Here is a 27,756-nt window from a genome sequence, read left to right on the forward strand (position 1 = left end):
CCTGTGGAGTACCAGAAAAAAGAAAAGCAGTGATAGAAAAGGACAGTAGCAGCCGCACCGAACCCAAGAATGGACTCACACTTACCAAAGGGAATGGGACTGAGGAGGATGGCTGAGGAGGGAAGGGAGAGAGGGAAAATGGGGCATTATGAGTGGCACACAGGCTGTGGCCCGGCGGCAAGCTTAGGTAGGTCCGTGTAACATAGCGATGATCAGCAGCACTTCTACAGCATATTCCTGGGCTGTTGGACAGCGACTCTTACGGGCTACGTGCTGGGGACTTGACAGTGGGGGTAGTCTTAGGAACCATAATGTTGTTCATGTAACTTTGAAGTAGTGACAACAAAATGAAAAGGAACACACAGTACCTTGGCTCTGGATTCCATTTAGCCTGATGCTGTCAAGTTGGTCAGTGTCCACTTCACCCGAATCACACCTGCTCCTCTCAGCATACACATTATGTCTCTAGGACAGAGGCACCACTGTGACATCGTGGAATCTCCAGGCAACAGTGCTGCGCTTACAAACTCCACCCACGGGGGGGGCAGTGCCCAGCCTTGCGGAGCTGCATCATCTTAGCAAACATTAGAGTTACTTACCTACAAACATATATATATATATATATATGTATAATGATATCACTCATCATTACAGTGTCAGAACAAACAAAAAACTGAAGAAGGAAACAGCAGCAGTCTCAGAAAACCCAAGAATGGACTAAAAGTTAACAGAGGGAAAGAGACTGAGGTGTATGGGTGGGAATGGAGGGATTAGGGAGGGGCGAAGTAAGGACACATTAGAAGAAGAATATATAATGTGGGAGGGGTGTCAATGACAGGGCGGAAAAACACAGAAAAGACAAGTAGGGATTCTACAGTATCTGACTATGCTCATGGACAGTGACTGCAATGGGGTATCTGGGGGCACGTGCGTGATGGGGGGAGTCTAGTAAACATAATGGAACTCATCTAATTGTGCATTAATGACAGAAACATCCATGGATAGATAGGTAGACAGAAAATAAATGAATGAATGAATGAATGAATGGATGCATGGATGGATGAATACATACATACACTCATACATACATACAAACATACATACATAAGGAATGCAGCAACCCAGTTCTAGAAAGACATCTGCACCCCTAAATTTATGGCAGCACTATTCACAATAACCAGTCTACAATTACATAAGGAACATTAAGGTTACTAGACTGCCCAGATCATCAAGTCGCCCCCCAGACCCCATTACACTCACTGTTCACCAGCATAGTAAGATCCTACAGAATCACTGCTTCAATTCTCTGAACTATACTGCCTTCCCTATAGAATTCCCCCCCACATTATGTGAGCTAATCGTAATGCCCCCTTACCAGCCTGCAACCATCCTTCACAACCAGCCTTCTCAGTCCCTTAACCATTCCTACGTTGGTGATGGGGGGAGTGTAATAAACATGATGTGATCCACATAATTGTAGATTCATGATAAAAAAATAAATGAATAAACAGATGAATGAATGAATGAATGAGACATTGCCGCCCCCAGTTTAAAAGCGACACGTGCATCCCTATGATTACCACAGCACTATTCTCAATAGCCAAGCTCAGTGTCCATCAGTAGATGAACAATGGAATATTATTCAGTCATAGGAAAACAAATCACACCATTTGCAGAAACACGGATGGTGTGAGAGGGCATCATACTCAGTGTAATAAGGCAGGCAGGTGGAGAAACACAAGGATCAAATGATATCACTCGCCTGTGCAGGAGGGGAACCAAGAGACATCCGAAGAAGAAAAACGGCACCACAAGAGTGGACTCACAGTTACCAAAGGGAAAGGGATGGACGTGGACAGGTGGGAATGGAGAAAAATGTCAGGCGGAGCGGGGGCGAATGTGCACATTACCTTTGGCATGCATAAAGCAGAAGGGGGGCACGGGGAGGGACGTACGACACAGAGAAGACAACAAGGGATTCTACAGCATCTTAATATGCTCATGGACAGTGACTGCAATGAGGTATGTGGGGGCATCTCATTGTGGGGGGCAGTTTACTAAACTACATGAGACTCACGTCGATGAAGACTAATGATAAATAAATAAATAAATAACAGATATACAAGTGAGTAATGAACTAACTAAATATATTCATACATCCGGACATACAGAAATAAACACTAGAATACAGCAGCCCAGTTTAAAAAAGACCTGTGCACCCGTATAATTATCACAGCACTGTCCACAACAACAGACAAGGTAAGTGTCTATCAGAGGATGAAAAGTGGAATATTATTCTGCCATATGCAGAAACCAATCCTACCATGTGCAACAACATGGAGGGAGGTAGAGGGTATCATGCTCAGCGAAATAAGCCACGCAGAGAAAGACAAGTGTCAACTGATTTCACTCACCTGTGGAGTACCAGAAAAAAGAAAAGGAGTGATAGAAAAGGACAGTAGCAGCCGCACCGAACCCAAGAATGGACTCACACTTACCAAAGGGAATGGGACTGAGGAGGATGGCTTAGGAGGGAAGGGAGAGAGGGAAAATGGGGCATTATGAGTGGCACACAGGCTGTGGCCCGGCGGCAAGCTTAGGTAGGTCCGTGTAACATAGCGATGATCAGCAGCACTTCTACAGCATATTCCTGGGCTGTTGGACAGCGACTCTTACGGGCTACGTGCTGGGGACTTGACAGTGGGGGTAGTCTTAGGAACCATAATGTTGTTCATGTAACTTTGAAGTAGTGACAACAAAATGAAAAGGAACACACAGTACCTTGGCTCTGGATTCCATTTAGCCTGATGCTGTCAAGTTGGTCAGTGTCCACCTCACCCGAATCACACCTGCTCCTCTCAGCATACACATTATGTCTCTAGGACAGACGCACCACTGTGACATCGTGGAGTCTCCAGGCAACAGTGCTGCGCTTACAAACTCCACCCACGCGGGGGGGGACAGTGCCCAGCCTTGCGGAGCTGCATCATCTTAGCAAACATTAGAGTTACTTACCTACAAACATATATATATATGTATGCGTATATGTATAATGATATCACTCATCATTACAGTATCAGAACAAACAAAAAACTGAAGAAGGAAACAGCAGCAGTCTCAGAAAACCCAAGAATGGACTAAAAGTTAACAGAGGGAAAGAGACTGAGGTGTATGTGTGGGAATGGAGGGATTAGGGAGGGGCGAAGTAAGGACACATTAGAAGAAGAATATATAATGTGGGAGGGGTGTCACAGACAGGGCGGAAAAACACAGAAAAGACAAGTAGGGATTCTACACTATCTTACTATGCTCATGGACAGTGACTGCAATGGGGTATCTGGGGGCACGTGCGTGATGGGGGGAGTCTAGTAAACATAATGGAACTCATCTAATTGTGCATTAATGACAGAAACATCCATGGATAGATAGGTAGACAGAAAATAAATGAATGAATGAATGAATGAATGGATGCATGGATGGATGAATACATACATACACACATACATACATACAAACATACATACATAAGGAATGCAGCAACCCAGTTCTAGAAAGCCATCTGCACCCCTAAATTTATGGCAGCACTATTCACAATAACCAGTCTACAATTACATAAGGAACATTAAGGTTACTAGACTGCCCAGATCATCAAGTCGCCCCCCAGACCCCATTACACTCACTGTTCACCAGCATAGTAAGATCCTACAGAATCACTGCTTCAATTCTCTGAACTATACTGCCTTCCCTATAGAATTACCCCCCATATTATGTGAGCTAATCGTAATGCCCCCTTACCAGCCTGCAACCATCCTTCACAATCAGCCTTCTCAGTCCCTTAACCATTCCTACGTTGGTGATGGGGGGAGTGTAATAAACATGATGTGATCCACATAATTGTAGATTCATGATAAAAAAATAAATGAATAAACAGATGAATGAATGAATGAGACATTGCCGCCCCCAGTTTAAAAGCGACACGTGCATCCCTATGATTACCACAGCACTATTCTCAATAGCCAAGCTCAGTGTCCATCAGTAGATGAACAATGGAATATTATTCAGTCATAGGAAAACAAATCACACCATTTGCAGAAACACGGATGGTGTGAGAGGGCATCATACTCAGTGTAATAAGGCAGGCAGGTGGAGAAACACATGGATCAAATGATATCACTCGCCTGTGCAGGAGGGGAACCAAGAGACATCCGAAGAAGAAAAACGGCACCACAAGAGTGGACTCACAGTTACCAAAGGGGAAGAGATGGACGTGGACAGGTGGGAACGGAGGAAAATGTCAGGTGGAGCGGGGGCGAATGTGCACATTACCTTTGGCATGCATAAAGCAGAAGGGGGGCACGGGGAGGGACGTACGACACAGAGAAGACAACAAGGGATTCTACAGCATCTTAATATGCTCATGGACAGTGACTGCAATGAGGTATGTGGGGGCATCTCATTGTGGGGGGCAGTTTACTAAACTACATGAGACTCACGTAGATGAAGACTAATGATAAATAAATAAATAAATAACAGATATACAAGTGAGTAATGAACTAACTAAATATATTCATACATCCGGACATACAGAAATAAACACTAGAATACAGCAGCCCAGTTTAAAAAAGACCTGTGCACCCGTATAATTATCACAGCACTGTCCACAACAACAGACAAGGTAAGTGTCTATCTGAGGATGAAAAGTGGAATATTATTCTGCCATATGCAGAAACCAATCCTATCATGTGCAACAACATGGAGGGAGGTAGAGGGTATCATGCTCAGCGAAATAAGCCACGCAGAGAAAGACAAGTGTCAACTGATTTCACTCACCTGTGGAGTACCAGAAAAAAGAAAAGGAGTGATAGAAAAGGACAGTAGCAGCCGCACCGAACCCAAGAATGGACTCACACTTACCAAAGGGAATGGGACTGAGGAGGATGGCTTAGGAGGGAAGGGAGAGAGGGAAAATGGGGCATTATGAGTGGCACACAGGGTGTGGCCCGGCGGCAAGCTTAGGTAGGTCCGTATAACATAGCGATGATCAGCAGCACTTCTACAGCATATTCCTGGGCTGTTGGACAGCGACTCTTACGGGCTACGTGCTGGGGACTTGACAGTGGGGGTAGTCTTAGGAACCATAATGTTGTTCATGTAACTTTGAAGTAGTGACAACAAAATGAAAAGGAACACACAGTACCTTGGCTCTGGATTCCATTTAGCCTGATGCTGTCAAGTTGGTCAGTGTCCACCTCACCCGAATCACACCTGCTCCTCTCAGCATACACATTATGTCTCTAGGACAGAGGCACCACTGTGACATCGTGGAGTCTCCAGGCAACAGTGCTGCGCTTACAAACTCCACCCACGGGGGGGGGGGGAGTGCCCAGCCGGGCGGACCTGCATCATCTTAGCAAACATTAGAGTTACTTACCTACAAACATATATATATATATATATATGTATAATGATATCACTCATCATTACAGTATCAGAACAAACAAAAAACTGAAGAAGGAAACAGCAGCAGTCTCAGAAAACCCAAGAATGGACTAAAAGTTAACAGAGGGAAAGAGACTGAGGTGTATGGGTGGGAATGGAGGGATTAGGGAGGGGCGAAGTAAGGACACATTAGAAGAAGAATATATAATGTGGGAGGGGTGTCACAGACAGGGCGGAAAAACACAGAAAAGACAAGTAGGGATTCTACACTATCTTACTATGCTCATGGACAGTGACTGCAATGGGGTATCTGGGGGCACGTGCGTGATGGGGGGAGTCTAGTAAACATAATGGAACTCATCTAATTGTGCATTAATGACAGAAACATCCATGGATAGATAGGTAGACAGATAATAAATGAATGAATGAATGAATGAATGAATGGATGCATGGATGGATGAATACATACATACACACATACATACATACAAACATACATACATAAGGAATGCAGCAACCCAGTTCTAGAAAGACATCTGCACCCCTAAATTTATGGCAGCACTATTCACAATAACCAGTCTACAATTACATAAGGAACATTAAGGTTACTAGACTGCCCAGATCATCAAGTCGCCCCCCAGACCCCATTACACTCACTGTTCACCAGCATAGTAAGATCCTACAGAATCACTGCTTCAATTCTCTGAACTATACTGCCTTCCCTATAGAATTCCCCCCCACATTATGTGAGCTAATCGTAATGCCCCCTTACCAGCCTGCAACCGTCCTTCACAACCAGCCTTCTCAGTCCCTTAACCATTCCTACGTTGGTGATGGGGGGAGTGTAATAAACATGATGTGATCCACATAATTGTAGATTCATGATAAAAAAATAAATGAATAAACAGATGAATGAATGAATGAGACATTGCCGCCCCCAGTTTAAAAGCGACACGTGCATCCCTATGATTACCACAGCACTATTCTCAATAGCCAAGCTCAGTGTCCATCAGTAGATGAACAATGGAATATTATTCAGTCATAGGAAAACAAATCACACCATTTGCAGAAACACGGATGGTGTGAGAGGGCATCATACTCAGTGTAATAAGGCAGGCAGGTGGAGAAACACAAGGATCAAATGATATCACTCGCCCGTGCAGGAGGGGAACCAAGAGACATCCGAAGAAGAAAAACGGCACCACAAGAGTGGACTCACAGTTACCAAACGGAAAGGGATGGACGTGGACAGGTGGGAACGGAGGAAAATGTCAGGTGGAGCGGGGGCGAATGTGCACATTACCTTTGGCATGCATAAAGCAGAAGGGGGGCACGGGGAGGGACGTACGACACAGAGAAGACAACAAGGGATTCTACAGCATCTTAATATGCTCATGGACAGTGACTGCAATGAGGTATGTGGGGGCATCTCATTGTGGGGGGCAGTTTACTAAACTACATGAGACTCACGTAGATGAAGACTAATGATAAATAAATAAATAAATAACAGATATACAAGTGAGTAATGAACTAACTAAATATATTCATACATCCGGACATACAGAAATAAACACTAGAATACAGCAGCCCAGTTTAAAAAAGACCTGTGCACACGTATAATTATCACAGCACTGTCCACAACAACAGACAAGGTAAGTGTCTATCTGAGGATGAAAAGTGGAATATTATTCTGCCATATGCAGAAACCAATCCTACCATGTGCAACAACATGGAGGGAGGTAGAGGGTATCATGCTCAGCGAAATAAGCCACGCAGAGAAAGACAAGTGTCAACTGATTTCACTCACCTGTGGAGTACCAGAAAAAAGAAAAGCAGTGATAGAAAAGGACAGTAGCAGCCGCACCGAACCCAAGAATGGACTCACACTTACCAAAGGGAATGGGACTGAGGAGGATGGCTTAGGAGGGAAGGGAGAGAGGGAAAATGGGGCATTATGAGTGGCACACAGGCTGTGGCCCGGCGGCAAGCTTAGGTAGGTCCGTGTAACATAGCGATGATCAGCAGCACTTCTACAGCATATTCCTGGGTTGTTGGACAGCGACTCTTACGGGCTACGTGCTGGGGACTTGACAGTGGGGGTAGTCTTAGGAACCATAATGTTGTTCATGTAACTTTGAAGTAGTGACAACAAAATGAAAAGGAACACACAGTACCTTGGCTCTGGATTCCATTTAGCCTGATGCTGTCAAGTTGGTCAGTGTCCACCTCACCCGAATCACACCTGCTCCTCTCAGCATACACATTATGTCTCTAGGACAGAGGCACCACTGTGACATCGTGGAGTCTCCAGGCAACAGTGCTGCGCTTACAAACTCCACCCACGGGGGGGGGGGGAGTGCCCAGCCGGGCGGACCTGCATCATCTTAGCAAACATTAGAGTTACTTACCTACAAACATATATATATATATATATATGTATAATGATATCACTCATCATTACAGTATCAGAACAAACAAAAAACTGAAGAAGGAAACAGCAGCAGTCTCAGAAAACCCAAGAATGGACTAAAAGTTAACAGAGGGAAAGAGACTGAGGTGTATGGGTGGGAATGGAGGGATTAGGGAGGGGCGAAGTAAGGACACATTAGAAGAAGAATATATAATGTGGGAGGGGTGTCACAGACAGGGCGGAAAAACACAGAAAAGACAAGTAGGGATTCTACACTATCTTACTATGCTCATGGACAGTGACTGCAATGGGGTATCTGGGGGCACGTGCGTGATGGGGGGAGTCTAGTAAACATAATGGAACTCATCTAATTGTGCATTAATGACAGAAACATCCATGGATAGATAGGTAGACAGATAATAAATGAATGAATGAATGAATGAATGAATGGATGCATGGATGGATGAATACATACATACACACATACATACATACAAACATACATACATAAGGAATGCAGCAACCCAGTTCTAGAAAGACATCTGCACCCCTAAATTTATGGCAGCACTATTCACAATAACCAGTCTACAATTACATAAGGAACATTAAGGTTACTAGACTGCCCAGATCATCAAGTCGCCCCCCAGACCCCATTACACTCACTGTTCACCAGCATAGTAAGATCCTACAGAATCACTGCTTGAATTCTCTGAACTATACTGCCTTCCGTATAGAATTCCCCCCCACATTATGTGAGCTAATCGTAATGCCCCCTTACCAGCCTGCAACCGTCCTTCACAACCAGCCTTCTCAGTCCCTTAACCATTCCTACGTTGGTGATGGGGGGATTGTAATAAACATGATGTGATCCACATAATTGTAGATTCATGATAAAAAAATAAATGAATAAACAGATGAATGAATGAATGAGACATTGCCGCCCCCAGTTTAAAAGCGACACGTGCATCCCTATGATTACCACAGCACTATTCTCAATAGCCAAGCTCAGTGTCCATCAGTAGATGAACAATGGAATATTATTCAGTCATAGGAAAACAAATCACACCATTTGCAGAAACACGGATGGTGTGAGAGGGCATCATACTCAGTGTAATAAGGCAGGCAGGTGGAGAAACACAAGGATCAAATGATATCACTCGCCCGTGCAGGAGGGGAACCAAGAGACATCCGAAGAAGAAAAACGGCACCACAAGAGTGGACTCACAGTTACCAAACGGAAAGGGATGGACGTGGACAGGTGGGAACGGAGGAAAATGTCAGGTGGAGCGGGGGCGAATGTGCACATTACCTTTGGCATGCATAAAGCAGAAGGGGGGCACGGGGAGGGACGTACGACACAGAGAAGACAACAAGGGATTCTACAGCATCTTAATATGCTCATGGACAGTGACTGCAATGAGGTATGTGGGGGCATCTCATTGTGGGGGGCAGTTTACTAAACTACATGAGACTCACGTCGATGAAGACTAATGATAAATAAATAAATAAATAACAGATATACAAGTGAGTAATGAACTAACTAAATATATTCATACATCCGGACATACAGAAATAAACACTAGAATACAGCAGCCCAGTTTAAAAAAGACCTGTGCACCCGTATAATTATCACAGCACTGTCCACAACAACAGACAAGGTAAGTGTCTATCAGAGGATGAAAAGTGGAATATTATTCTGCCATATGCAGAAACCAATCCTACCATGTGCAACAACATGGAGGGAGGTAGAGGGTATCATGCTCAGCGAAATAAGCCACGCAGAGAAAGACAAGTGTCAACTGATTTCACTCACCTGTGGAGTACCAGAAAAAAGAAAAGCAGTGATAGAAAAGGACAGTAGCAGCCGCACCGAACCCAAGAATGGACTCACACTTACCAAAGGGAATGGGACTGAGGAGGATGGCTTAGGAGGGAAGGGAGAGAGGGAAAATGGGGCATTATGAGTGGCACACAGGCTGTGGCCCGGCGGCAAGCTTAGGTAGGTCCGTGTAACATAGCGATGATCAGCAGCACTTCTACAGCATATTCCTGGGCTGTTGGACAGCGACTCTTACGGGCTACGTGCTGGGGACTTGACAGTGGGGGTAGTCTTAGGAACCATAATGTTGTTCATGTAACTTTGAAGTAGTGACAACAAAATGAAAAGGAACACACAGTACCTTGGCTCTGGATTCCATTTAGCCTGATGCTGTCAAGTTGGTCAGTGTCCACCTCACCCGAATCACACCTGCTCCTCTCAGCATACACATTATGTCTCTAGGACAGAGGCACCACTGTGACATCGTGGAGTCTCCAGGCAACAGTGCTGCGCTTACAAACTCCACCCACGCGGGGGGGGGCAGTGCCCAGCCTTGCGGAGCTGCATCATCTTAGCAAACATTAGAGTTACTTACCTACAAACATATATATATATGTATACATATATGTATAATGATATCACTCATCATTACAGTATCAGAACAAACAAAAAACTGAAGAAGGAAACAGCAGCAGTCTCAGAAAACCCAAGAATGGACTAAAAGTTAACAGAGGGAAAGAGACTGAGGTGTATGGGTGGGAATGGAGGGATTAGGGAGGGGCGAAGTAAGGACACATTAGAAGAAGAATATATAATGTGGGAGGGGTGTCACAGACAGGGCGGAAAAACACAGAAAAGACAAGTAGGGATTCTACAGTATCTTATTATGCTCATGGACAGTGACTGCAATGGGGTATCTGGGGGCACGTGCGTGATGGGGGGAGTCTAGTAAACATAATGGAACTCATCTAATTGTGCATTAATGACAGAAACATCCATGGATAGATAGGTAGACAGATAATAAATGAATGAATGAATGAATGAATGAATGAATGGATGCATGGATGGATGAATACATACATACACTCATACATACATACAAACATACATACATAAGGAATGCAGCAACCCAGTTCTAGAAAGACATCTGCACCCCTAAATTTATGGCAGCACTATTCACAATAACCAGTCTACAATTACATAAGGAACATTAAGGTTACTAGACTGCCCAGATCATCAAGTCGCCCCCCAGACCCCATTACACTCACTGTTCACCAGCATAGTAAGATCCTACAGAATCACTGCTTGAATTCTCTGAACTATACTGCCTTCCCTATAGAATTCCCCCCCACATTATGTGAGCTAATCGTAATGCCCCCTTACCAGCCTGCAACCGTCCTTCACAACCAGCCTTCTCAGTCCCTTAACCATTCCTACGTTGGTGATGGGGGGAGTGTAATAAACATGATGTGATCCACATAATTGTAGATTCATGATAAAAAAATAAATGAATAAACAGATGAATGAATGAATGAGACATTGCCGCCCCCAGTTTAAAAGCGACACGTGCATCCCTATGATTACCACAGCACTATTCTCAATAGCCAAGCTCAGTGTCCATCAGTAGATGAACAATGGAATATTATTCAGTCATAGGAAAACAAATCACACCATTTGCAGAAACACGGATGGTGTGAGAGGGCATCATACTCAGTGTAATAAGGCAGGCAGGTGGAGAAACACAAGGATCAAATGATATCACTCGCCTGTGCAGGAGGGGAACCAAGAGACATCCGAAGAAGAAAAACGGCACCACAAGAGTGGACTCACAGTTACCAAACGGAAAGGGATGGACGTGGACAGGTGGGAACGGAGGAAAATGTCAGGCGGTGCGGGGGCGAAAGTGCACATTACCTTTGGCATGCATAAACAGAAGGGGGGCACGGGGAGGGACGTACGACACAGAGAAGACAACAAGGGATTCTACAGCATCTTAATATGCTCATGGACAGTGACTGCAATGAGGTATGTGGGGGCATCTCATTGTGGGGGGCAGTTTACTAAACTACATGAGACTCACGTCGATGAAGACTAATGATAAATAAATAAATAAATAACAGATATACAAGTGAGTAATGAACTAACTAAATATATTCATACATCCGGACATACAGAAATAAACACTAGAATACAGCAGCCCAGTTTAAAAAAGACCTGTGCACCCGTATAATTATCACAGCACTGTCCACAACAACAGACAAGGTAAGTGTCTATCAGAGGATGAAAAGTGGAATATTATTCTGCCATATGCAGAAACCAATCCTACCATGTGCAACAACATGGAGGGAGGTAGAGGGTATCATGCTCAGCGAAATAAGCCACGCAGAGAAAGACAAGTGTCAACTGATTTCACTCACCTGTGGAGTACCAGAAAAAAGAAAAGGAGTGATAGAAAAGGACAGTAGCAGCCGCACCGAACCCAAGAATGGACTCACACTTACCAAAGGGAATGGGACTGAGGAGGATGGCTGAGGAGGGAAGGGAGAGAGGGAAAATGGGGCATTATGAGTGGCACACAGGCTGTGGCCCGGCGGCAAGCTTAGGTAGGTCCGTATAACATAGCGATGATCAGCAGCACTTCCACAGCATATTCCTGGGCTGTTGGACAGCGACTCTTACGGGCTACGTGCTGGGGACTTGACAGTGGGGGTAGTCTTAGGAACCATAATGTTGTTCATGTAACTTTGAAGTAGTGACAACAAAATGAAAAGGAACACACAGTACCTTGGCTCTGGATTCCATTTAGCCTGATGCTGTCAAGTTGGTCAGTGTCCACCTCACCCGAATCACACCTGCTCCTCTCAGCATACACATTATGTCTCTAGGACAGAGGCACCACTATGACATCGTGGAATCTCCAGGCAACAGTGCTGCGCTTACAAACTCCACCCACGGGGTGGGGCAGTGCCCAGCCTTGCGGAGCTGCATCATCTTAGCAAACATTAGACTTACTTACCTACAAACATATATATATATACATATATGTATAATGATATCACTCATCATTACAGTATCAGAACAAACAAAAAACTGAAGAAGGAAACAGCAGCAGTCTCAGAAAACCCAAGAATGGACTAAAAGTTAACAGAGGGAAAGAGACTGAGGTGTATGGGTGGGAATGGAGGGATTAGGGAGGGGCGAAGTAAGGACACATTAGAAGAAGAATATATAATGTGGGAGGGGTGTCACAGACAGGGCAGAAAAACACAGAAAAGACAAGTAGGGATTCTACACTATCTTACTATGCTCATGGACAGTGACTGCAATGGGGTATCTGGGGGCACGTGCGTGATGAGGGGAGTCTAGTAAACATAATGGAACTCATCTAATTGTGCATTAATGACAGAAACATCCATGGATAGATAGGTAGACAGATAATAAATGAATGAATGAATGAATGAATGAATGAATGGATGCATGGATGGATGAATACATACATACACACATACATACATACAAACATACATACATAAGGAATGCAGCAACCCAGTTCTAGAAAGACATCTGCACCCCTAAATTTATGGCAGCACTATTCACAATAACCAGTCTACAATTACATAAGGAACATTAAGGTTACTAGACTGCCCAGATCATCAAGTCGCCCCCCAGACCCCATTACACTCACTGTTCACCAGCATAGTAAGATCCTACAGAATCACTGCTTCAATTCTCTGAACTATACTGCCTTCCCTATAGAATTCCCCCCCACATTATGTGAGCTAATCGTAATGCCCCCTTACCAGCCTGCAACCGTCCTTCACAACCAGCCTTCTCAGTCCCTTAACCATTCCTACGTTGGTGATGGGGGGAGTGTAATAAACATGATGTGATCCACATAATTGTAGATTCATGATAAAAAAATAAATGAATAAACAGATGAATGAATGAATGAGACATTGCCGCCCCCAGTTTAAAAGCGACACGTGCATCCCTATGATTACCACAGCACTATTCTCAATAGCCAAGCTCAGTGTCCATCAGTAGATGAACAATGGAATATTATTCAGTCATAGGAAAACAAATCACACCATTTGCAGAAACACGGATGGTGTGAGAGGGCATCATACTCAGTGTAATAAGGCAGGCAGGTGGAGAAACACAAGGATCAAATGATATCACTCGCCCGTGCAGGAGGGGAACCAAGAGACATCCGAAGAAGAAAAACGGCACCACAAGAGTGGACTCACAGTTACCAAACGGAAAGGGATGGACGTGGACAGGTGGGAACGGAGGAAAATGTCAGGCGGAGCGGGGGCGAATGTGCACATTACCTTTGGCATGCATAAAGCAGAAGGGGGGCACGGGGAGGGACGTACGACACAGAGAAGACAACAAGGGATTCTACAGCATCTTAATATGCTCATGGACAGTGACTGCAATGAGGTATGTGGGGGCATCTCATTGTGGGGGGCAGTTTACTAAACTACATGAGACTCACGTAGATGAAGACTAATGATAAATAAATAAATAAATAACAGATATACAAGTGAGTAATGAACTAACTAAATATATTCATACATCCGGACATACAGAAATAAACACTAGAATACAGCAGCCCAGTTTAAAAAAGACCTGTGCACACGTATAATTATCACAGCACTGTCCACAACAACAGACAAGGTAAGTGTCTATCTGAGGATGAAAAGTGGAATATTATTCTGCCATATGCAGAAACCAATCCTACCATGTGCAACAACATGGAGGGAGGTAGAGGGTATCATGCTCAGCGAAATAAGCCACGCAGAGAAAGACAAGTGTCAACTGATTTCACTCACCTGTGGAGTACCAGAAAAAAGAAAAGGAGTGATAGAAAAGGACAGTAGCAGCCACACCGAACCCAAGAATGGACTCACACTTACCAAAGGGAATGGGACTGAGGAGGATGGCTTAGGAGGGAAGGGAGAGAGGGAAAATGGGGCATTATGAGTGGCACACAGGCTGTGGCCCGGCGGCAAGCTTAGGTAGGTCCGTATAACATAGCGATGATCAGCAGCACTTCTACAGCATATTCCTGGGTTGTTGGACAGCGACTCTTACGGGCTACGTGCTGGGGACTTGACAGTGGGGGTAGTCTTAGGAACCATAATGTTGTTCATGTAACTTTGAAGTAGTGACAACAAAATGAAAAGGAACACACAGTACCTTGGCTCTGGATTCCATTTAGCCTGATGCTGTCAAGTTGGTCAGTGTCCACCTCACCCGAATCACACCTGCTCCTCTCAGCATACACATTATGTCTCTAGGACAGAGGCACCACTGTGACATCGTGGAGTCTCCAGGCAACAGTGCTGCGCTTACAAACTCCACCCACGGGGGGGGGGGAGTGCCCAGCCGGGCGGACCTGCATCATCTTAGCAAACATTAGAGTTACTTACCTACAAACATATATATATATATATATATGTATAATGATATCACTCATCATTACAGTATCAGAACAAACAAAAAACTGAAGAAGGAAACAGCAGCAGTCTCAGAAAACCCAAGAATGGACTAAAAGTTAACAGAGGGAAAGAGACTGAGGTGTATGGGTGGGAATGGAGGGATTAGGGAGGGGCGAAGTAAGGACACATTAGAAGAAGAATATATAATGTGGGAGGGGTGTCACAGACAGGGCGGAAAAACACAGAAAAGACAAGTAGGGATTCTACACTATCTTACTATGCTCATGGACAGTGACTGCAATGGGGTATCTGGGGGCACGTGCGTGATGGGGGGAGTCTAGTAAACATAATGGAACTCATCTAATTGTGCATTAATGACAGAAACATCCATGGATAGATAGGTAGACAGATAATAAATGAATGAATGAATGAATGAATGAATGGATGCATGGATGGATGAATACATACATACACACATACATACATACAAACATACATACATAAGGAATGCAGCAACCCAGTTCTAGAAAGACATCTGCACCCCTAAATTTATGGCAGCACTATTCACAATAACCAGTCTACAATTACATAAGGAACATTAAGGTTACTAGACTGCCCAGATCATCAAGTCGCCCCCCAGACCCCATTACACTCACTGTTCACCAGCATAGTAAGATCCTACAGAATCACTGCTTGAATTCTCTGAACTATACTGCCTTCCGTATAGAATTCCCCCCCACATTATGTGAGCTAATCGTAATGCCCCCTTACCAGCCTGCAACCGTCCTTCACAACCAGCCTTCTCAGTCCCTTAACCATTCCTACGTTGGTGATGGGGGGATTGTAATAAACATGATGTGATCCACATAATTGTAGATTCATGATAAAAAAATAAATGAATAAACAGATGAATGAATGAATGAGACATTGCCGCCCCCAGTTTAAAAGCGACACGTGCATCCCTATGATTACCACAGCACTATTCTCAATAGCCAAGCTCAGTGTCCATCAGTAGATGAACAATGGAATATTATTCAGTCATAGGAAAACAAATCACACCATTTGCAGAAACACGGATGGTGTGAGAGGGCATCATACTCAGTGTAATAAGGCAGGCAGGTGGAGAAACACAAGGATCAAATGATATCACTCGCCCGTGCAGGAGGGGAACCAAGAGACATCCGAAGAAGAAAAACGGCACCACAAGAGTGGACTCACAGTTACCAAACGGAAAGGGATGGACGTGGACAGGTGGGAACGGAGGAAAATGTCAGGTGGAGCGGGGGCGAATGTGCACATTACCTTTGGCATGCATAAAGCAGAAGGGGGGCACGGGGAGGGACGTACGACACAGAGAAGACAACAAGGGATTCTACAGCATCTTAATATGCTCATGGACAGTGACTGCAATGAGGTATGTGGCGGCATCTCATTGTGGGCAGTTTACTAAACTACATGAGACTCACGTCGATGAAGACTAATGATAAATAAATAAATAAATAACAGATATACAAGTGAGTAATGAACTAACTAAATATATTCATACATCCGGACATACAGAAATAAACACTAAAATACAGCAGCCCAGTTTAAAAAAGACCTGTGCACCCGTATAATTATCACAGCACTGTCCACAACAACAGACAAGGTAAGTGTCTATCTGAGGATGAAAAGTGGAATATGATTCTGCCATATGCAGAAACCAATCCTACCATGTGCAACAACATGGAGGGAGGTAGAGGGTATCATGCTCAGCGAAATAAGCCACGCAGAGAAAGACAAGTGTCAACTGATTTCACTCACCTGTGGAGTACCAGAAAAAAGAAAAGCAGTGATAGAAAAGGACAGTAGCAGCCGCACCGAACCCAAGAATGGACTCACACTTACCAAAGGGAATGGGACTGAGGAGGATGGCTGAGGAGGGAAGGGAGAGAGGGAAAATGGGGCATTATGAGTGGCACACAGGCTGTGGCCCGGCGGCAAGCTTAGGTAGGTCCGTGTAACATAGCGATGATCAGCAGCACTTCTACAGCATATTCCTGGGCTGTTGGACAGCGACTCTTACGGGCTACGTGCTGGGGACTTGACAGTGGGGGTAGTCTTAGGAACCATAATGTTGTTCATGTAACTTTGAAGTAGTGACAACAAAATGAAAAGGAACACACAGTACCTTGGCTCTGGATTCCATTTAGCCTGATGCTGTCAAGTTGGTCAGTGTCCACTTCACCCGAATCACACCTGCTCCTCTCAGCATACACATTATGTCTCTAGGACAGAGGCACCACTGTGACATCGTGGAATCTCCAGGCAACAGTGCTGCGCTTATAAACTCCACCCACGGGGGGGGGGCAGTGCCCAGCCTTGCGGAGCTGCATCATCTTAGCAAACATTAGAGTTACTTACCTACAAACATATATATATATATATATATGTATAATGATATCACTCATCATTACAGTATCAGAACAAACAAAAAACTGAAGAAGGAAACAGCAGCAGTCTCAGAAAACCCAAGAATGGACTAAAAGTTAACAGAGGGAAAGAGACTGAGGTGTATGGGTGGGAATGCAGGGATTAGGGAGGGGCGAAGTAAGGACACATTAGAAGAAGAATATATAATGTGGGAGGGGTGTCAATGACAGGGCGGAAAAACACAGAAAAGACAAGTAGGGATTCTACAGTATCTGACTATGCTCATGGACAGTGACTGCAATGGGGTATCTGGGGGCACGTGCGTGATGGGGGGAGTCTAGTAAACATAATGGAACTCATCTAATTGTGCATTAATGACAGAAACATCCATGGATAGATAGGTAGACAGAAAATAAATGAATGAATGAATGAATGAATGGATGCATGGATGGATGAATACATACATACACTCATACATACATACAAACATACATACATAAGGAATGCAGCAACCCAGTTCTAGAAAGACATCTGCACCCCTAAATTTATGGCAGCACTATTCACAATAACCAGTCTACAATTACATAAGGAACATTAAGGTTACTAGACTGCCCAGATCATCAAGTCGCCCCCCAGACCCCATTACACTCACTGTTCACCAGCATAGTAAGATCCTACAGAATCACTGCTTGAATTCTCTGAACTATACTGCCTTCCCTATAGAATTCCCCCCCACATTATGTGAGCTAATCGTAATGCCCCCTTACCAGCCTGCAACCGTCCTTCACAACCAGCCTTCTCAGTCCCTTAACCATTCCTACGTTGGTGATGGGGGGAGTGTAATAAACATGATGTGATCCACATAATTGTAGATTCATGATAAAAAAATAAATGAATAAACAGATGAATGAATGAATGAGACATTGCCGCCCCCAGTTTAAAAGCGACACGTGCATCCCTATGATTACCACAGCACTATTCTCAATAGCCAAGCTCAGTGTCCATCAGTAGATGAACAATGGAATATTATTCAGTCATAGGAAAACAAATCACACCATTTGCAGAAACACGGATGGTGTGAGAGGGCATCATACTCAGTGTAATAAGGCAGGCAAGTGGAGAAACACAAGGATCAAATGATATCACTCGCCTGTGCAGGAGGGGAACCAAGAGACATCCGAAGAAGAAAAACGGCACCACAAGAGTGGACTCACAGTTACCAAATGGAAAGGGATGGACGTGGACAGGTGGGAACGGAGGAAAATGTCAGGCGGAGCGGGGGCGAATGTGCACATTACCTTTGGCATGCATAAAGCAGAAGGGGGGCACGGGGAGGGACGTACGACACAGAGAAGACAACAAGGGATTCTACAGCATCTTAATATGCTCATGGACAGTGACTGCAATGAGGTATGTGGGGGCATCTCATTGTGGGGGGCAGTTTACTAAACTACATGAGACTCACGTCGATGAAGACTAATGATAAATAAATAAATAAATAACAGATATACAAGTGAGTAATGAACTAACTAAATATATTCATACATCCGGACATACAGAAATAAACACTAGAATACAGCAGCCCAGTTTAAAAAAGACCTGTGCACCCGTATAATTATCACAGCACTGTCCACAACAACAGACAAGGTAAGTGTCTATCAGAGGATGAAAAGTGGAATATTATTCTGCCATATGCAGAAACCAATCCTACCATGTGCAACAACATGGAGGGAGGTAGAGGGTATCATGCTCAGCGAAATAAGCCACGCAGAGAAAGACAAGTGTCAACTGATTTCACTCACCTGTGGAGTACCAGAAAAAAGAAAAGGAGTGATAGAAAAGGACAGTAGCAGCCGCACCGAACCCAAGAATGGACTCACACTTACCAAAGGGAATGGGACTGAGGAGGATGGCTTAGGAGGGAAGGGAGAGAGGGAAAATGGGGCATTATGAGTGGCACACAGGCTGTGGCCCGGCGGCAAGCTTAGGTAGGTCCGTGTAACATAGCGATGATCAGCAGCACTTCTACAGCATATTCCTGGGCTGTTGGACAGCGACTCTTACGGGCTACGTGCTGGGGACTTGACAGTGGGGGTAGTCTTAGGAACCATAATGTTGTTCATGTAACTTTGAAGTAGTGACAACAAAATGAAAAGGAACACACAGTACCTTGGCTCTGGATTCCATTTAGCCTGATGCTGTAAAGTTGGTCAGTGTCCACCTCACCCGAATCACACCTGCTCCTCTCAGCATACACATTATGTCTCTAGGACAGAGGCACCACTGTGACATCGTGGAGTCTCCAGGCAACAGTGCTGCGCTTACAAACTCCACCCACGCGGGGGGGGGCAGTGCCCAGCCTTGCGGAGCTGCATCATCTTAGCAAACATTAGAGTTACTTACCTACAAACATATATATATATGTATGCATATATGTATAATGATATCACTCATCATTACAGTATCAGAACAAACAAAAAACTGAAGAAGGAAACAGCAGCAGTCTCAGAAAACCCAAGAATGGACTAAAAGTTAACAGAGGGAAAGAGACTGAGGTGTATGGGTGGGAATGGAGGGATTAGGGAGGGGCGAAGTAAGGACACATTAGAAGAAGAATATATAATGTGGGAGGGGTGTCACAGACAGGGCGGAAAAACACAGAAAAGACAAGTAGGGATTCTACACTATCTTACTATGCTCATGGACAGTGACTGCAATGGGGTATCTGGGGGCACGTGCGTGATGGGGGGAGTCTAGTAAACATAATGGAACTCATCTAATTGTGCATTAATGACAGAAACATCCATGGATAGATAGGTAGACAGATAATAAATGAATGAATGAATGAATGAATGAATGAATGGATGCATGGATGGATGAATACATACATACACTCATACATACATACAAACATACATACATAAGGAATGCAGCAACCCAGTTCTAGAAAGACATCTGCACCCCTAAATTTATGGCAGCACTATTCACAATAACCAGTCTACAATTACATAAGGAACATTAAGGTTACTAGACTGCCCAGATCATCAAGTCGCCCCCCAGACCCCATTACACTCACTGTTCACCAGCATAGTAAGATCCTACAGAATCACTGCTTCAATTCTCTGAACTATACTGCCTTCCCTATAGAATTCCCCCCCACATTATGTGAGCTAATCGTAATGCCCCCTTACCAGCCTGCAACCGTCCTTCACAACCAGCCTTCTCAGTCCCTTAACCATTCCTACGTTGGTGATGGGGGGAGTGTAATAAACATGATGTGATCCACATAATTGTAGATTCATGATAAAAAAATAAATGAATAAACAGATGAATGAATGAATGAGACATTGCCGCCCCCAGTTTAAAAGCGACACGTGCATCCCTATGATTACCACAGCACTATTCTCAATAGCCAAGCTCAGTGTCCATCAGTAGATGAACAATGGAATATTATTCAGTCATAGGAAAACAAATCACACCATTTGCAGAAACACGGATGGTGTGAGAGGGCATCATACTCAGTGTAATAAGGCAGGCAGGTGGAGAAACACAAGGATCAAATGATATCACTCGCCTGTGCAGGAGGGGAACCAAGAGACATCCGAAGAAGAAAAACGGCACCACAAGAGTGGACTCACAGTTACCAAAGGGAAAGGGATGGACGTGGACAGGTGGGAACGGAGGAAAATGTCAGGCGGAGCGGGGGCGAATGTGCACATTACCTTTGGCATGCATAAAGCAGAAGGGGGGCACGGGGAGGGACGTACGACACAGAGAAGACAACAAGGGATTCTACAGCATCTTAATATGCTCATGGACAGTGACTGCAATGAGGTATGTGGGGGCATCTCATTGTGGGGGGCAGTTTACTAAACTACATGAGACTCACGTCGATGAAGACTAATGATAAATAAATAAATAAATAACAGATATACAAGTGAGTAATGAACTAACTAAATATATTCATACATCCGGACATACAGAAATAAACACTAGAATACAGCAGCCCAGTTTAAAAAAGACCTGTGCACCCGTATAATTATCACAGCACTGTCCACAACAACAGACAAGGTAAGTGTCTATCAGAGGATGAAAAGTGGAATATTATTCTGCCATATGCAGAAACCAATCCTACCATGTGCAACAACATGGAGGGAGGTAGAGGGTATCATGCTCAGCGAAATAAGCCACGCAGAGAAAGACAAGTGTCAACTGATTTCACTCACCTGTGGAGTACCAGAAAAAAGAAAAGGAGTGATAGAAAAGGACAGTAGCAGCCGCACCGAACCCAAGAATGGACTCACACTTACCAAAGGGAATGGGACTGAGGAGGATGGCTGAGGAGGGAAGGGAGAGAGGGAAAATGGGGCATTATGAGTGGCACACAGGCTGTGGCCCGGCGGCAAGCTTAGGTAGGTCCGTATAACATAGCGATGATCAGCAGCACTTCCACAGCATATTCCTGGGCTGTTGGACAGCGACTCTTACGGGCTACGTGCTGGGGACTTGACAGTGGGGGTAGTCTTAGGAACCATAATGTTGTTCATGTAACTTTGAAGTAGTGACAACAAAATGAAAAGGAACACACAGTACCTTGGCTCTGGATTCCATTTAGCCTGATGCTGTCAAGTTGGTCAGTGTCCACCTCACCCGAATCACACCTGCTCCTCTCAGCATACACATTATGTCTCTAGGACAGACGCACCACTGTGACATCGTGGAATCTCCAGGCAACAGTGCTGCGCTTACAAACTCCACCCACGGGGTGGGGCAGTGCCCAGCCTTGCGGAGCTGCATCATCTTAGCAAACATTAGACTTACTTACCTACAAACATATATATATATACATATATGTATAATGATATCACTCATCATTACATTATCAGAACAAACAAAAAACTGAAGAAGGAAACAGCAGCAGTCTCAGAAAACCCAAGAATGGACTAAAAGTTAACAGAGGGAAAGAGACTGAGGTGTATGGGTGGGAATGGAGGGATTAGGGAGGGGCGAAGTAAGGACACATTAGAAGAAGAATATATAATGTGGGAGGGGTGTCACAGACAGGGCAGAAAAACACAGAAAAGACAAGTAGGGATTCTACACTATCTTACTATGCTCATGGACAGTGACTGCAATGGGGTATCTGGGGGCACGTGCGTGATGGGGGGAGTCTAGTAAACATAATGGAACTCATCTAATTGTGCATTAATGACAGAAACATCCATGGATAGATAGGTAGACAGATAATAAATGAATGAATGAATGAATGAATGAATGAATGAATGGATGCATGGATGGATGAATACATACATACACACATACATACATACAAACATACATACATAAGGAATGCAGCAACCCAGTTCTAGAAAGACATCTGCACCCCTAAATTTATGGCAGCACTATTCACAATAACCAGTCTACAATTACATAAGGAACATTAAGGTTACTAGACTGCCCAGATCATCAAGTCGCCCCCCAGACCCCATTACACTCACTGTTCACCAGCATAGTAAGATCCTACAGAATCACTGCTTTAATTCTCTGAACTATACTGCCTTCCCTATAGAATTCCCCCCCACATTATGTGAGCTAATCGTAATGCCCCCTTACCAGCCTGCAACCGTCCTTCACAACCAGCCTTCTCAGTCCCTTAACCATTCCTACGTTGGTGATGGGGGGAGTGTAATAAACATGATGTGATCCACATAATTGTAGATTCATGATAAAAAAATAAATGAATAAACAGATGAATGAATGAATGAGACATTGCCGCCCCCAGTTTAAAAGCGACACGTGCATCCCTATGATTACCACAGCACTATTCTCAATAGCCAAGCTCAGTGTCCATCAGTAGATGAACAATGGAATATTATTCAGTCATAGGAAAACAAATCACACCATTTGCAGAAACACGGATGGTGTGAGAGGGCATCATACTCAGTGTAATAAGGCAGGCAGGTGGAGAAACACAAGGATCAAATGATATCACTCGCCCGTGCAGGAGGGGAACCAAGAGACATCCGAAGAAGAAAAACGGCACCACAAGAGTGGACTCACAGTTACCAAACGGAAAGGGATGGACGTGGACAGGTGGGAACGGAGGAAAATGTCAGGCGGAGCGGGGGCGAATGTGCACATTACCTTTGGCATGCATAAAGCAGAAGGGGGGCACGGGGAGGGACGTACGACACAGAGAAGACAACAAGGGATTCTACAGCATCTTAATATGCTCATGGACAGTGACTGCAATGAGGTATGTGGGGGCATCTCATTGTGGGGGGCAGTTTACTAAACTACATGAGACTCACGTCGATGAAGACTAATGATAAATAAATAAATAAATAACAGATATACAAGTGAGTAATGAACTAACTAAATATATTCATACATCCGGACATACAGAAATAAACACTAGAATACAGCAGCCCAGTTTAAAAAAGACCTGTGCACCCGTATAATTATCACAGCACTGTCCACAACAACAGACAAGGTAAGTGTCTATCAGAGGATGAAAAGTGGAATATTATTCTGCCATATGCAGAAACCAATCCTACCATGTGCAACAACATGGAGGGAGGTAGAGGGTATCATGCTCAGCGAAATAAGCCACGCAGAGAAAGACAAGTGTCAACTGATTTCACTCACCTGTGGAGTACCAGAAAAAAGAAAAGGAGTGATAGAAAAGGACAGTAGCAGCCGCACCGAACCCAAGAATGGACTCACACTTACCAAAGGGAATGGGACTGAGGAGGATGGCTTAGGAGGGAAGGGAGAGAGGGAAAATGGGGCATTATGAGTGGCACACAGGCTGTGGCCCGGCGGCAAGCTTAGGTAGGTCCGTGTAACATAGCGATGATCAGCAGCACTTCTACAGCATATTCCTGGGCTGTTGGACAGCGACTCTTACGGGCTACGTGCTGGGGACTTGACAGTGGGGGTAGTCTTAGGAACCATAATGTTGTTCATGTAACTTTGAAGTAGTGACAACAAAATGAAAAGGAACACACAGTACCTTGGCTCTGGATTCCATTTAGCCTGATGCTGTAAAGTTGGTCAGTGTCCACCTCACCCGAATCACACCTGCTCCTCTCAGCATACACATTATGTCTCTAGGACAGAGGCACCACTGTGACATCGTGGAGTCTCCAGGCAACAGTGCTGCGCTTACAAACTCCACCCACGCGGGGGGGGGCAGTGCCCAGCCTTGCGGAGCTGCATCATCTTAGCAAACATTAGAGTTACTTACCTACAAACATATATATATATGTATGCATATATGTATAATGATATCACTCATCATTACAGTATCAGAACAAACAAAAAACTGAAGAAGGAAACAGCAGCAGTCTCAGAAAACCCAAGAATGGACTAAAAGTTAACAGAGGGAAAGAGACTGAGGTGTATGGGTGGGAATGGAGGGATTAGGGAGGGGCGAAGTAAGGACACATTAGAAGAAGAATATATAATGTGGGAGGGGTGTCACAGACAGGGCGGAAAAACACAGAAAAGACAAGTAGGGATTCTACACTATCTTACTATGCTCATGGACAGTGACTGCAATGGGGTATCTGGGGGCACGTGCGTGATGGGGGGAGTCTAGTAAACATAATGGAACTCATCTAATTGTGCATTAATGACAGAAACATCCATGGATAGATAGGTAGACAGATAATAAATGAATGAATGAATGAATGAATGAATGAATGGATGCATGGATGGATGAATACATACATACACTCATACATACATACAAACATACATACATAAGGAATGCAGCAACCCAGTTCTAGAAAGACATCTGCACCCCTAAATTTATGGCAGCACTATTCACAATAACCAGTCTACAATTACATAAGGAACATTAAGGTTACTAGACTGCCCAGATCATCAAGTCGCCCCCCAGACCCCATTACACTCACTGTTCACCAGCATAGTAAGATCCTACAGAATCACTGCTTCAATTCTCTGAACTATACTGCCTTCCCTATAGAATTCCCCCCCACATTATGTGAGCTAATCGTAATGCCCCCTTACCAGCCTGCAACCGTCCTTCACAACCAGCCTTCTCAGTCCCTTAACCATTCCTACGTTGGTGATGGGGGGAGTGTAATAAACATGATGTGATCCACATAATTGTAGATTCATGATAAAAAAATAAATGAATAAACAGATGAATGAATGAATGAGACATTGCCGCCCCCAGTTTAAAAGCGACACGTGCATCCCTATGATTACCACAGCACTATTCTCAATAGCCAAGCTCAGTGTCCATCAGTAGATGAACAATGGAATATTATTCAGTCATAGGAAAACAAATCACACCATTTGCAGAAACACGGATGGTGTGAGAGGGCATCATACTCAGTGTAATAAGGCAGGCAGGTGGAGAAACACAAGGATCAAATGATATCACTCGCCTGTGCAGGAGGGGAACCAAGAGACATCCGAAGAAGAAAAACGGCACCACAAGAGTGGACTCACAGTTACCAAAGGGAAAGGGATGGACGTGGACAGGTGGGAACGGAGGAAAATGTCAGGCGGAGCGGGGGCGAATGTGCACATTACCTTTGGCATGCATAAAGCAGAAGGGGGGCACGGGGAGGGACGTACGACACAGAGAAGACAACAAGGGATTCTACAGCATCTTAATATGCTCATGGACAGTGACTGCAATGAGGTATGTGGGGGCATCTCATTGTGGGGGGCAGTTTACTAAACTACATGAGACTCACGTCGATGAAGACTAATGATAAATAAATAAATAAATAACAGATATACAAGTGAGTAATGAACTAACTAAATATATTCATACATCCGGACATACAGAAATAAACACTAGAATACAGCAGCCCAGTTTAAAAAAGACCTGTGCACCCGTATAATTATCACAGCACTGTCCACAACAACAGACAAGGTAAGTGTCTATCAGAGGATGAAAAGTGGAATATTATTCTGCCATATGCAGAAACCAATCCTACCATGTGCAACAACATGGAGGGAGGTAGAGGGTATCATGCTCAGCGAAATAAGCCACGCAGAGAAAGACAAGTGTCAACTGATTTCACTCACCTGTGGAGTACCAGAAAAAAGAAAAGGAGTGATAGAAAAGGACAGTAGCAGCCGCACCGAACCCAAGAATGGACTCACACTTACCAAAGGGAATGGGACTGAGGAGGATGGCTGAGGAGGGAAGGGAGAGAGGGAAAATGGGGCATTATGAGTGGCACACAGGCTGTGGCCCGGCGGCAAGCTTAGGTAGGTCCGTATAACATAGCGATGATCAGCAGCACTTCCACAGCATATTCCTGGGCTGTTGGACAGCGACTCTTACGGGCTACGTGCTGGGGACTTGACAGTGGGGGTAGTCTTAGGAACCATAATGTTGTTCATGTAACTTTGAAGTAGTGACAACAAAATGAAAAGGAACACACAGTACCTTGGCTCTGGATTCCATTTAGCCTGATGCTGTCAAGTTGGTCAGTGTCCACCTCACCCGAATCACACCTGCTCCTCTCAGCATACACATTATGTCTCTAGGACAGACGCACCACTGTGACATCGTGGAATCTCCAGGCAACAGTGCTGCGCTTACAAACTCCACCCACGGGGTGGGGCAGTGCCCAGCCTTGCGGAGCTGCATCATCTTAGCAAACATTAGACTTACTTACCTACAAACATATATATATATACATATATGTATAATGATATCACTCATCATTACATTATCAGAACAAACAAAAAACTGAAGAAGGAAACAGCAGCAGTCTCAGAAAACCCAAGAATGGACTAAAAGTTAACAGAGGGAAAGAGACTGAGGTGTATGGGTGGGAATGGAGGGATTAGGGAGGGGCGAAGTAAGGACACATTAGAAGAAGAATATATAATGTGGGAGGGGTGTCACAGACAGGGCAGAAAAACACAGAAAAGACAAGTAGGGATTCTACACTATCTTACTATGCTCATGGACAGTGACTGCAATGGGGTATCTGGGGGCACGTGCGTGATGGGGGGAGTCTAGTAAACATAATGGAACTCATCTAATTGTGCATTAATGACAGAAACATCCATGGATAGATAGGTAGACAGATAATAAATGAATGAATGAATGAATGAATGAATGAATGAATGGATGCATGGATGGATGAATACATACATACACACATACATACATACAAACATACATACATAAGGAATGCAGCAACCCAGTTCTAGAAAGACATCTGCACCCC

This window comes from Manis pentadactyla, chromosome 6 (genome assembly GCF_030020395.1).
Source record: "Manis pentadactyla isolate mManPen7 chromosome 6, mManPen7.hap1, whole genome shotgun sequence".
NCBI classification, from domain to species: Eukaryota; Metazoa; Chordata; class Mammalia; order Pholidota; family Manidae; genus Manis; species Manis pentadactyla.